Source organism: Microtus oregoni, unplaced genomic scaffold (genome assembly GCF_018167655.1).
Source record: "Microtus oregoni isolate MIOR12 unplaced genomic scaffold, Mior012 000051F_ref0000332, whole genome shotgun sequence".
Classification (NCBI taxonomy): Eukaryota; Metazoa; Chordata; class Mammalia; order Rodentia; family Cricetidae; genus Microtus; species Microtus oregoni.
Window position 1 is genome coordinate 4,384,304 of NW_024543811.1, and position 13,464 is coordinate 4,397,767.

Consider the following 13,464-nt stretch of genomic DNA (forward strand, 5'->3'; position numbering starts at 1 on the left):
TGAGTACTGAGCACCCAGCACCCTGAGTACTGAGCACCCAGCACCCTGAGCACTGAGCACCCAGCACCCTGAGTACTGAGCACCCAGCACCCTTAGTACTGAGAACCGAGCACCCCGAGCACTGAGCACCAAGCACCCTGAGCACTGAGCACCCAGCACCCCGAGCATTGAGCACCCAGCACCCTGAGCACTGAGCACCCAGCACCCCGAGTACTGAGCACCAAGCACCCCGAGAACTGAGCACCCAGCACCCCAAGCACTGAGCACTGAGCACCCTGAGCACTGAGCACCCAGCACCCCGAGTACTGAGCACTGAGCACCCTGAGTACTGAGCACCCAGCACCCCGAGAACTGAGCACTGATCACCATGAGTACTGAGCATCCAGCACCCTGAGCACTGAGCACTGAGAACCCTGAGTACTGAGCACGGAGCACCCCGAGCACTGAACACCCAGCACCCTGAGTACTGAGCACCGAGCTCCCCGAGCACTGAGCACCCTGAGTACTGAGCACCCAGCACCCTGAGTACTGAGCACCGAGCACCCCGAGCACTGAGCACCCAGCACCCCGAGCACTGAGCACCCAGCACCCTGAGTACTGAGCACCCAGCACCACGAGAATGAGCACCCTGAGCACTGAGTACCCAGCACCATGAGTACTGAGCACCCAGCACCCTGAGTACTGAGCACAAAGCACCCTGAGCACTGAGCACCCAGCAACCTGAGTACTGAGCACCCAGCACCCCGAGCACTGAGCACTGAGCACCCTGAGCACTGAGCACCCAGCACCCCGAGTACTGAGCACTGAGCACCCTGAGTACTGAGCACCCAGCACCCCGAGTACTGAGCACTGAGCACCCTGAGTACTGAGCACCCAGCACCCTGAGCACTGAGCACTGAGAACCCTGAGTACTGAGCACTGAGCACCCCGAGCACTGAGCACCCAGCACCCCGAGCACTGAGCACCCAGCACCCTGAGTACTGAGCACCCAGCACCCCAAACACTGAGCACCGAGCACCCTGAGAACTGAGCACCGAGCACCCTGAGTACTGAGCACCCAGCACCATGAGTACTGAGCACCGAGCACCCAGAGTACTGAGCAACCTGAGTACTGAGCACCCAGCACCCCGAGAATGAGCATCCAGCACCATGAGTACTGAGCACCGAGCACCCTGAGCACTGAGCACCCAGCACCCTGAGCACTGAGCACGGAGCACCCCGAGGACTGAGCACCCAGCACCTTGAGCACTGAGCACCCAGCACCTTGAGTACTGAGCACCGAGCACTCCGAGCCCTGAGCACCCAGCACCCTAAGTAATGAGCACCCAGCACCCTGAGCACTGAGCACCCAGCGCCCCGAGCACTGAGCACCCAGCACCCTGAGTACTGAGCACCCAGCACCCTGAGTACTGAGCACCCAGCACCCCGAGCACTGAGCACCCAGCACCCTGAGCACTGAGCACCCAGCATCCTGAGTACTGAGCCCCCAGCACCCCGAGCACTGAGCACCAAGCACCCTGAGTAATGAGCACCCAGCACCCTGAGTACTGAGCACTGAGCACCCTGAGCACTGAGCACCCAGCACCCCGAGCACTGAGCACCCAGCACCCTGAGTACTGAGCACCCAGCACCCTGAGTACTGAGCACTCAGCACCCTGAGTACTGAGCACCGAGCACCCCGAGCACTGAGCACCCAGCACCCTGAGCACTGAGCACCCTGAGGACTGAGCAACCAGCACCCTGAGTACTGAGCACCCAGCACCCTGAGTACTGAGCACCCAGCATCCTGAGTACTGAGCACCGATCACCCTGAGCACTGAGCACCCAGCACCCCGAGCACTGAGCACCCAGCACCCTGAGTACTGAGCACCGTGAGTACTGAGCACCCAGCACCCCGAGCACTGAGCACCCAGCACCCTGAGTACTGAGCACCCTGAGTACTGAGCACCCAGCACCCTGAGTACTGAGCACACTGAGTACTGAGCACCCAGCACCCTGAGCACTGAGCACCCTGAGGACTGAGCAACCAGCACCCTGAGCACTGAGAACCCAGCACACTGAGTACTGACCACCCAGCACCCTGAGCACTGAGCACCCAGCACCCTGAGTACTGAGCACCGAGCACCCCGAGCACTGAGCACCCAGCACCCTGAGTACTGAGCACCCAGCACCCTGAGTAGTGAGCACCCAGCACCCCGACTACTGAGCACCCAGCACCGTGAGTACTGACCACCCAGCACCCTGAGTACTGAGCACCCAGCACCCCGAGCACGAAGCACCCAGCACCCCGAGCACCGAGCACCCAGCACCCTGAGCAGTGAGCACCCAGCACCCTGAGCACTGAGCACCCAGCACCTTGAGTACTGAGCACTGAGCACCCAGCACCCTGAGCACTGAGCACCCAGCACCCTTAATACTAAGCACCCAGCACCCTGAGTACTGAGCACCCAGCTCCCTGAGTACTGAGCACCCAGCATACTGAGCACCGAGCACCCCGAGCACTGAGCACCCAGCACCCTTAGTACTGAGCACCCAGCACCCCGAGCACTGAGCACCCAGCACCCTGAGTACTGAGCACCGAGCACCCTGAGTACTGAGCACCCAGTACCCTGAGTACTGAGCACTGAGCACCATGAGCACTGAGCACCCAGCACCCCGAGCACTGAGCACCCAGCACCCTGAGTACTGAGCAACCAGCACCCTGAGTACTGAGCACTCAGCACCCTGAGTACTGAGCACCGAGCACCCCGAGCCCTGAGCACCAAGCACCCTGAGCACTGAGCACCCTGAGGACTGAGCAACCAGCACCCTGAGTACTGAGCACCCAGCACCCTGAGTACTGACCACCCAGCATCCTGAGTACTGAGCACCGATCACCCTGAGCACTGAGCACCCAGCACCCCGAGCACTGAGCACCCAGTACCCCGAGCACGGAGCATCCAGGACACCGAGCACTGAGTACTGAGCACCCAGCACCCTGAGTACTGAGGACCGAGCTCCGCGAGCACTGAGCACCCTGAGTACTGAGCACCCAGAACCCCGATCACTGAGCACCCAGCACCCTGAGCACTGAGCACCCAGCACCCTGAGCACTGAGCAACCAGCACCCTGAGTACTGAGCACCCAGCACGCTGAGTACTGAGCACCCAGCACCCCGAGCACTGAGCACCCAGCACCCTGAGTACTGAGCACTGAGCACCCAGCACCCCGAGCACTGAGCACCCAGCACCCTGTGTACTGAGAACCGAGCACCCCGAGCACTGAGCACCCAGCACACTGAGCGCTCAGCACCCGGCACCCCGAGCACTGAGCACCCAGCACCCTGAGCACTGAGCACCCAGCACCCTGAGCACTGACCACCCAGCACCCAGAGCACTGAGCACCCAGCACACTGAGCACTGAGCACCCAGCACCCTGAGTACTGAGCACCCAGCACCCTGAGTACTGAGCACCCAGCACCCCGAGGACTGAGCACCCAGCACCCTGTGCACTGAGCACTGAGCATCCAGCACCCCGAGCACTGAGCACCCTGAGCTCTTAGCACCCTGAGTACTGAGCACCCAGCACCCTGAGTACTTAGCACCCAGCACCCTGAGCACTGAGCACCCAGCACCCTGAGTACTGAGCACCAAGCACCCTGAGTACTGAGCACCGAGCACCCCGAGCACTGAGCACCCAGCACACTGAGCACTGAGCACCCAGCACCCCGAGCACTGAGCACCCAGCACCCTGAGCACTGAGCACCCAGCACCCCGAGTACTGAGCACCGAGCACCCCGAGAACTGAGCACCCAGCACCCCGAGCACTGAGCACTGAGCACCCTGAGCACTGAGCACCCAGCACCCCGAGTACTGATCACTGAGCACCCTGAGTACTGAGCAACCAGCACCCCGAGTACTGAGCACTGAGCACCATGAGTACTGAGCACCCAGCACCCTGAGCACTGAGCACTGAGAACCCTGAGTACTGAGCACCGAGCACCCCGAGCACTGAACACCCAGCACCCTGAGTACTGAGCACCGAGCTCCCCGAGCACTGAGCACCCTGAGCACTGAGCACCCAGCACCCTGAGTACTGAGCACCGAGCACCCCGAGCACTGAGCACCCAGCACCCCGAGCACTGAGCACCCAGCACCCTGAGTACTGAGCACCCAGCACCCCGAGAATGAGCACCCTGAGCACTGAGTACCCAGCACCATGAGTACTGAGCACCCAGCACCCTGAGTACTGAGCACCCAGCATCCTGAGTACTGAGCACCGATCACCCTGAGCACTGAGCACCCAGCACCCCGAGCACTGAGCACCCAGCATCCTGAGTACTGAGCACCGTGAGTACTGAGCACCCAGCACCCCGAGCACAGAGCACCCAGCACCCTGAGTACTGAGCACCCTGAGTACTGAGCACCCAGCACCCTGAGTACTGAGCACACTGAGTACTGAGCACCCAGCACCCTGAGCACTGAGCACCCTGAGGAATGAGCAACCAGCACCCTGAGCACTGAGCACCCAGCACACTGAGTACTGACCACCCAGCACCCTGAGCACTGAGCACCCAGCACCCTGAGTACTGAGCACCGAGCACCCCGAGCACTGAGCACCCAGCACCCTGAGTACTGAGCACCCAGCACCCTGAGTAGTGAGCACCCAGCACCCCGACTACTGAGCACCCAGCACCGTGAGTACTGACCACCCAGCACCCTGAGTACTGAGCACCCAGCACCCCGAGCACTAAGCACCCAGCACCCCGAGCACCGAGCACCCAGCATCCTGAGCAGTGAGCACCCAGCACCCTGAGCACTGAGCACCCAGCACCTTGAGTACTGAGCACTGAGCACCCAGCACCCTGAGCACTGAGCACCCAGCACCCTTAATACTAAGCACCCAGCACCCTTAGTACTGAGCACCCAGCACCCTGAGTACTGAGCACCCAGCATTCTGAGCACCGAGCACCCCGAGCACTGAGCACCCAGTACCCTTAGTACTGAGCACCCAGCACCCTGAGCACTGAGCACCCAGCACCCTGAGTACTGAGCACCGAGCACCCTGAGTACTGAGCACCCAGCACCCTGAGTACTGAGCACCCAGCGTACTGAGCACCCAGCACCCAGCACCCTGAGTACTGAGCAGCCAGCACCCTGAGCACTGAGCACCCAGCACCCTGAGTACTGAGCACCCAGCACCCTGAGTACTGAGCACTGAGCACCCTGAGTACTGAGCACCCAGCGTACTGAGCACCGAGTACCCCGAGCACTGAGCACCCAGCACCCTGAGTACTGAGCACCCAGCACCCCGAGCACTGAGCACCGAGCACCCTGAGTACTGAGCACCCAGCACCCTGAGTACTGAGCACCCAGCGTACTGAGCACCGAGCACCCAGCACCCTGAGTACTGAGCACCCAGCACCCTGAGCACTGAGCACCCAGCACCCTGAGTACTGAGCACCCTGAGTACTGAGCACCCTGAGCACTGAGCACCCAGCACCCCGAGCACTGAGCAATCAGCACCCTGAGTACTGAGCACCCAGCACCCTGAGTACTGAGCACCCAGCACCCCGAGCATTGAGCACCCAGCACCCTGAGCACTGAGCACCCAGCACCCTGAGTACTGAGCACCCAGCACCCCGAGCACCGAGCACCCAGCACCCTGAGCAGTGAGCACCCAGCACCCTGAGCACTGAGCACCCAGCACCTTGAGTACTGAGCACTGAGCACCCAGCACCCTGAGCACTGAGCACCCAGCACCCTTAATACTAAGGACCCAGCACCCTGAGTACTGAGCACCCAGCACCCTGAGTACTGAGCACCCAGCATACTGAGCACCGAGCACCCCGAGCACTGAGCACCCAGCACCCTTAGTACTGAGCACCCAGCACCCCGAGCACTGAGCACCCAGCACCCTGAGTACTGAGCACCGAGCACCCTGAGTACTGAGCACCCAGTACCCTGAGTACTGAGCACCCAGCGTACTGAGCACCGAGCACCCAGCACCCTGAGTACTGAGCAGCCAGCACCCTGAGCACTGAGCACCCAGCACGCTGAGTACTGAGCACCCAGCACCCTGAGTACTGAGCACTGAACACCCTGAGTACTGAGCACTGAGCACCATGAGCACTGAGCACCCAGCACCCCGAGCACTGAGCACCCAGCACCCTGAGTACTGAGCAACCAGCACCCTGAGTACTGAGCACTCAGCACCCTGAGTACTGAGCACCGAGCACCCCGAGCCCTGAGCACCAAGCACCCTGAGCACTGAGCACCCTGAGGACTGAGCAACCAGCACCCTGAGTACTGAGCACCCAGCACCCTGAGTACTGACCACCCAGCATCCTGAGTACTGAGCACCGATCACCCTGAGCACTGAGCACCCAGCACCCCGAGCACTGAGCACCCAGCACCCCGAGCACGGAGCATCCAGGACACCGAGCACTGAGTACTGAGCACCCAGCACCCTGAGTACTGAGGACCGAGCTCCGCGAGCACTGAGCACCCTGAGTACTGAGCACCCAGAACCCCGATCACTGAGCACCCAGCACCCTGAGCACTGAGCACCCAGCACCCTGAGCACTGAGCACCCAGCACCCTGAGTACTGAGCACCCAGCACGCTGAGTACTGAGCACCCAGCACCCCGAGCACTGAGCACCCAGCACCCTGAGTACTGAGCACTGAGCACCCAGCACCCCGAGCACTGAGCACCCAGCACCCTGTGTACTGAGAACCGAGCACCCCGAGCACTGAGCACCCAGCACACTGAGCGCTCAGCACCCGGCACCCCGAGCACTGAGCACCCAGCACCCTGAGCACTGAGCACCCAGCACCCTGAGCACTGACCACCCAGCACCCAGAGCACTGAGCACCCAGCACACTGAGCACTGAGCACCCAGCACCCTGAGTACTGAGCACCCAGCACCCTGAGTACTGAGCACCCAGCACCCCGAGGACTGAGCACCCAGCACCCTGTGCACTGAGCACTGAGCATCCAGCACCCCGAGCACTGAGCACCCTGAGCTCTTAGCACCCTGAGTACTGAGCACCCAGCACCCTGAGTACTTAGCACCCAGCACCCTGAGCACTGAGCACCCAGCACCCTGAGTACTGAGCACCAAGCACCCTGAGTACTGAGCACCGAGCACCCCGAGCACTGAGCACCCAGCACACTGAGCACTGAGCACCCAGCACCCCGAGCACTGAGCACCCAGCACCCTGAGCACTGAGCACCCAGCACCCCGAGTACTGAGCACCGAGCACCCCGAGAACTGAGCACCCAGCACCCCGAGCACTGAGCACTGAGCACCCTGAGCACTGAGCACCCAGCACCCCGAGTACTGATCACTGAGCACCCTGAGTACTGAGCAACCAGCACCCCGAGTACTGAGCACTGAGCACCATGAGTACTGAGCACCCAGCACCCTGAGCACTGAGCACTGAGAACCCTGAGTACTGAGCACCGAGCACCCCGAGCACTGAACACCCAGCACCCTGAGTACTGAGCACCGAGCTCCCCGAGCACTGAGCACCCTGAGCACTGAGCACCCAGCACCCTGAGTACTGAGCACCGAGCACCCCGAGCACTGAGCACCCAGCACCCCGAGCACTGAGCACCCAGCACCCTGAGTACTGAGCACCCAGCACCCCGAGAATGAGCACCCTGAGCACTGAGTACCCAGCACCATGAGTACTGAGCACCCAGCACCCTGAGTACTGAGCACCCAGCATCCTGAGTACTGAGCACCGATCACCCTGAGCACTGAGCACCCAGCACCCCGAGCACTGAGCACCCAGCAACCTGAGTACTGAGCACCGTGAGTACTGAGCACCCAGCACCCCGAGCACAGAGCACCCAGCACCCTGAGTACTGAGCACCCTGAGTACTGAGCACCCAGCACCCTGAGTACTGAGCACACTGAGTACTGAGCACCCAGCACCCTGAGCACTGAGCACCCTGAGTACTGAGCACCCAGCGTACTGAGCACCGAGTACCCCGAGCACTGAGCACCCAGCACCCTGAGTACTGAGCACCCAGCACCCCGAGCACTGAGCACCGAGCACCCTGAGTACTGAGCACCCAGCACCCTGAGTACTGAGCACCCAGCGTACTGAGCACCGAGCACCCAGCACCCTGAGTACTGAGCACCCAGCACCCTGAGCACTGAGCACCCAGCACCCTGAGTACTGAGCACCCTGAGTAATGAGCACCCTGAGCACTGAGCACCCAGCACCCCGAGCACTGAGCAATCAGCACCCTGAGTACTGAGCACCCAGCACCCTGAGTACTGAGCACCCAGCATCCTGAGTACTGAGCACCGATCACCCTGAGCACTGAGCACCCAGCACCCCGAGCACTGAGCACCCTGAGTACTGAGCACCCAGCAGCCTGAGTACTGAGCACTAAGCACCCAGAGCACTGAGCACCCAGCACCCCGAGCACGGAGCACCCAGGACCCCGAGCACTGAGTACTGAGCACCCAGCACCCTGAGTACTGAGCACCGAGCTCCCCGAGCACTGAGCACCCTGAGTACTGAGCACCCAGAACCCCGATCACTGAGCACCCAGCACCCTGAGCACTGAGCACCCAGCACCCTGAACACTGAGCACCCAGCACCCTGAGTGCTGAGCACCCAGCACCCTGAGTACTGAGCACCCAGCACCCCGAGCACTGAGCACCCAGCACCCTGTGTACTGAGCACCGAGCACCCCGAACACTGAGCACCCAACACCCTGTGTACTGAGCACCGAGCACCCCGAGCACTGAGCACCCAGCACCCTGAGCACTCAGCACCCAGCACCCTGAGCACTGAGCACCCAGCTCCCTGAGCACTGAGGACCCAGCACCCTGAGCACTGAGCACCCAGCACCCAGAGCACTGAGCACCCAGCACCCTGAGCACTGAGCACCCAGCACCCTGAGTACTGAGCACCCAGCACCCTGAGTACTGAGCACCCAGCACCCCGAGGACTGAGCACCCAGCACCCTGTGCACTGAGCACTGAGCATCCAGCACTCAGAGCACTGAGCACCCTGAGCTCTTAGCACCCTGAGTACTGAGCACCAAGCACCCTGAGTACTGAGCACGCAGCACCCTGAGCACTGAGCACCCAGCACCCCGAGAACTGAGCACCCAGCACCCTGAGCACTGAGCACCCAGCACCCAGAGCACTGAGCACCCAGCACCCTGAGCACTGAGCACCCAGCACCCCGAGTACTGAGCACCGAGCACCCCGAGAACTGAGCACCCAGCACCCCGAGCACTGAGCAAAGAGCACCCTGAGCACTGAGCACCCAGCACCCCGAGTACTGAGCACTGAGCACCCTGAGTACTGAGCACCCAGCACCCCGAGTACTGAGCACTGAGCACCATGAGTCCTGAGCTCCCAGCACCCTGAGCACTGAGCACTGAGAACCCTGAGTACTGAGCACCGAGCACCCCGAGCACTGAGCACCCAGCACCCTGAGTACTGAGCACCGAGCTCACCGAGCACTGATCACCCTGAATACTGAGCACCCAGCACCCTGAGTACTGAGCACCGAGCACCCCGAGCACTGAGCACCCAGCACCCTGAGTACTGAGCACCGAGCACCCCGAGCACTGAGCACCCAGCACCCCGAGCACTGAGCACCCAGCACCCTGAGTACTGAGCACCCAGCACCCCGAGAATGAGCACCCTGAGCACTGAGTACCCAGCACCATGAGTACTGAGCACCCAGCACCCTGAGTACTGAGCACCCAGCACCCTGAGCACTGAGCACCCAGCAACCTGAGTACTGAGCACCCAGCACACTGAGCACTGAGCACCCAGCACCCCGAGCACTGAGCACCCAGCACCGCGAGCACTGAGCACTGAGCACCCTGAGCACTGAGCACCCAGCACCCCGAGTACTGAGCACTGAGCACCCTGAGTACTGAGCACCCAGCACCCCGAGTACTGAGCACTGAGCACCCTGAGTAATGAGCACCCAGCACCCTGAGCACTGAGCACTGAGAACCCTGAGTACTGAGCACCGAGCACCCCGAGCACTGAGCACCCAGCACCCCGAGCACTGAGCACCCAGCACTCTGAGTACTGAGCACTGAGCACCCAGCACCCCGAGCACTGAGCACTCAGCACCCTGTGTACTGAGCACTGAGTACCCAGTACCCCGAGCACTGAGCACCCAGCACCCTGAGCACTGAGCACCCAGCACCCTGAGTACTGAGCACACAGCACCCTGAGTACTGAGCCCTCAGCACCCTGAGTACTGAGCACCGAGCACCCCGAGCACTGAGCACCCAGCACCCTGAGCACTGAGCACCCTGAGGACTGAGCAACCAGCACCCTGAGTACTCAGCACCCAGCACCCTGAGTACTGAGCACCCAGCATCCTGAGTACTGAGCACCGATCACCCTGAGCACTGAGCACCCAGCACCCCGAGCACTGAGCACCCTGAGTACTGAGCACCCAGCACCCTGAGTACTGAGCACCGAGCTCCCCGAGCACTGAGCACCCTGAGTACTGAGCACACAACACCCCGATCACTGATCACCCAGCACCCTGAGCACTGAGCACCCAGCACCCTGAGCACTGAGCACCCAGCAACCTGAGTACTGAGCACCCAGCACGCTGAGTACTGAGCACCCAGCACCTCGAGCACTGAGCACACAGCACCCTGAGTACTGAGCACTGAGCACCCAGCACCCCGAGCACTGAGCACCCAGCACCCTGTGTACTGAGCACCGAGCACCCCGAGCACTGAGCACCCAGGACCCCGAGCACTGAGCAAACTGAGCTCTTAGCACCCTGAGTACTGAGCACCCAGCACCCTGAGTACTGAGCACCCAGCACCCTGAGCACTGAGCACCCAGCACCCTGAGTACTGAACACCCAGCACCCTTAGTACTGAGAACCGAGCACCCCGAGCACTGAGCACCAAGCACCCTGAGCACTGAGCACCCAGCACCCCGAGCATTGAGCACCCAGCACCCTGAGCACTGAGCACCCAGCACCCCGAGTACTGAGCACCGAGCACCCCGAGAACTGAGCACCCAGCACCCCAAGCACTCAGCACTGAGCACCCTGAGCACTGAGCACCCAGCACCCCGAGTACTGAGCACTGAGCACCCTGAGTACTGAGCACCCAGCACCCCGAGAACTGAGCACTGATCACCATGAGTACTGAGCATCCAGCACCCTGAGCACTGAGCACTGAGAACCCTGAGTACTGAGCACCGAGCACCCCGAGCACTGAACACCCAGCACCCTGAGTACTGAGCACCGTGCTCCCCGAGCACTGAGCACCCTGAGTACTGAGCACCCAGCACCCTGAGTACTGAGCAACAAGCACCGCGAGCACTGAGCACCCAGCACCCCGAGCACTGAGCACCCAGCACCCTGAGTACTGAGCACCCAGCACCCCGAGAATGAGCACCCTGAGCACTGAGTACCCAGCACCATGAGTACTGAGCACCCAGCACCCTGAGTACTGAGCACAAAGCACCCTGAGCACTGAGCACCCAGCAACCTGAGTACTGAGCACCCAGCACTCTGAGCACTGAGCACCCAGCACCCCGAGCACTGAGCACCCAGCACCCCGAGCACTGAGCACTGAGCACCCTGAGCACTGAGCACCCAGCACCCCGAGTACTGAGCACTGAGCACCCTGAGTACTGAGCACCCAGCACCCCGAGTACTGAGCACTGAGCACCCTGAGTACTGAGCACCCAGCACCCTGAGCACTGAGCACTGAGAACCCTGAGTACTGAGCACTGAGCACCCCGAGCACTGAGCACCCAGCACCCCGAGCACTGAGCACCCAGCACCCTGAGTACTGAGCACCCAGCACCCCAAACACTGAGCACCGAGCACCCTGAGAACTGAGCACCGAGCACCCTGAGTACTGAGCACCCAGCACCATGAGTACTGAGCAACGAGCACCCCGAGAATGAGCACCCAGCACCATGAGTACTGAGCACCGAGCAACCTGAGCACTGAGCACCCAGCACCCCGAGAATGAGCACCCAGCACCATGAGTACTGAGCACCGAGCAACCTGAGCACTGAGCACCCAGCACCCTGAGCACTGAGCACGGAGCACGGCGAGGACTGAGCACCCAGCACCTTGAGCACTGAGCACCCAGCACCTTGAGTACTGAGCACCGAGCACCCCGAGCCCTGAGCACCCAGCACCCTAAGTAATGAGCACCCAGCACCCTGAGCACTGAGCACCCAGCGCCCCGAGCACTGAGCACCCAGCACCCTGAGTACTGAGCACCCAGCACCCCGAGCACCGAGCACCCAGCACCCTGAGCAGTGAGCACCCAGCACCCTGAGCACTGAGCACCCAGCACCTTGAGTACTGAGCACTGAGCACCAAGCACCCTGAGCACTGAGCACCCAGCACCCTTAATACTAAGCACCCAGCACCCTGAGTACTGAGCACCCAGCACCCTGAGTACTGAGCACCCAGCATACTGAGCACCGAGCACCCCGAGCACTGAGCACCCAGCACCCTTAGTACTGAGCACCCAGCACCCCGAGCACTGAGCACCCAGCACCCTGAGTACTGAGCACCGAGCACCCTGAGTACTGAGCACCCAGTACCCTGAGTACTGAGCACCCAGCGTACTGAGCACCTAGCACCCAGCACCCTGAGTACTGAGCAGCCAGCACCCTGAGCACTGAGCACCCAGCACGCTGAGTACTGAGCACCCAGCACCCTGAGTACTGTGCACTGAGCACCCTGAGTACTGAGCACTGAGCACCATGAGCAGTGAGCACCCAGCACCCCGAGCACTGAGCACCCAGCACCCTGAGTACTGAGCAACCTGCACCCTGAGTACTGAGCACTCAGCACCCTGAGTACTGAGCACCGAGCTCCCCGAGCCCTGAGCACCCAGCACCCTGAGCACTGAGCACCCTGAGGACTGAGCAACCAGCACCCTGAGTACTGAGCACCCAGCACCCTGAGTACTGAGCACCCAGCATCCTGAGTACTGAGCACCGATCACCCTGAGCACTGAGCACCCAGCACCCCGAGCACTGAGCACCCTGAGTACTGAGCACCCAGCACCCTGAGTACTGAGCACTAAGCACCCAGAGCACTGAGCACCCAGCACCCCGAGCACGGAGCATCCAGGACCCCGAGCACTGAGTACTGAGCACCCAGCACCCTGAGTACTGAGCACCGAGCTCCGCGAGCACTGAGCACCCTGAGTACTGAGCACCCAGAACCCCGATCACTGAGCACCCAGCACCCTGAGCACTGAGCACCCAGCACCCTGAGCACTGAGCACCCAGCACCCTGAGTACTGAGCACCCAGCACGCTGAGTACTGAGCACCCAGCACCCCGAGCACTGAGAACCCAGCACCCTGAGTACTGAGCACTGAGCACCCAGCACCCTGTGTACTGAGAACCGAGCACCCCGAGCACTGAGCACCCAGCACACTGAGCGCTCAGCACCCGGCACCCCGAGCACTGAGCACCCAGCACCC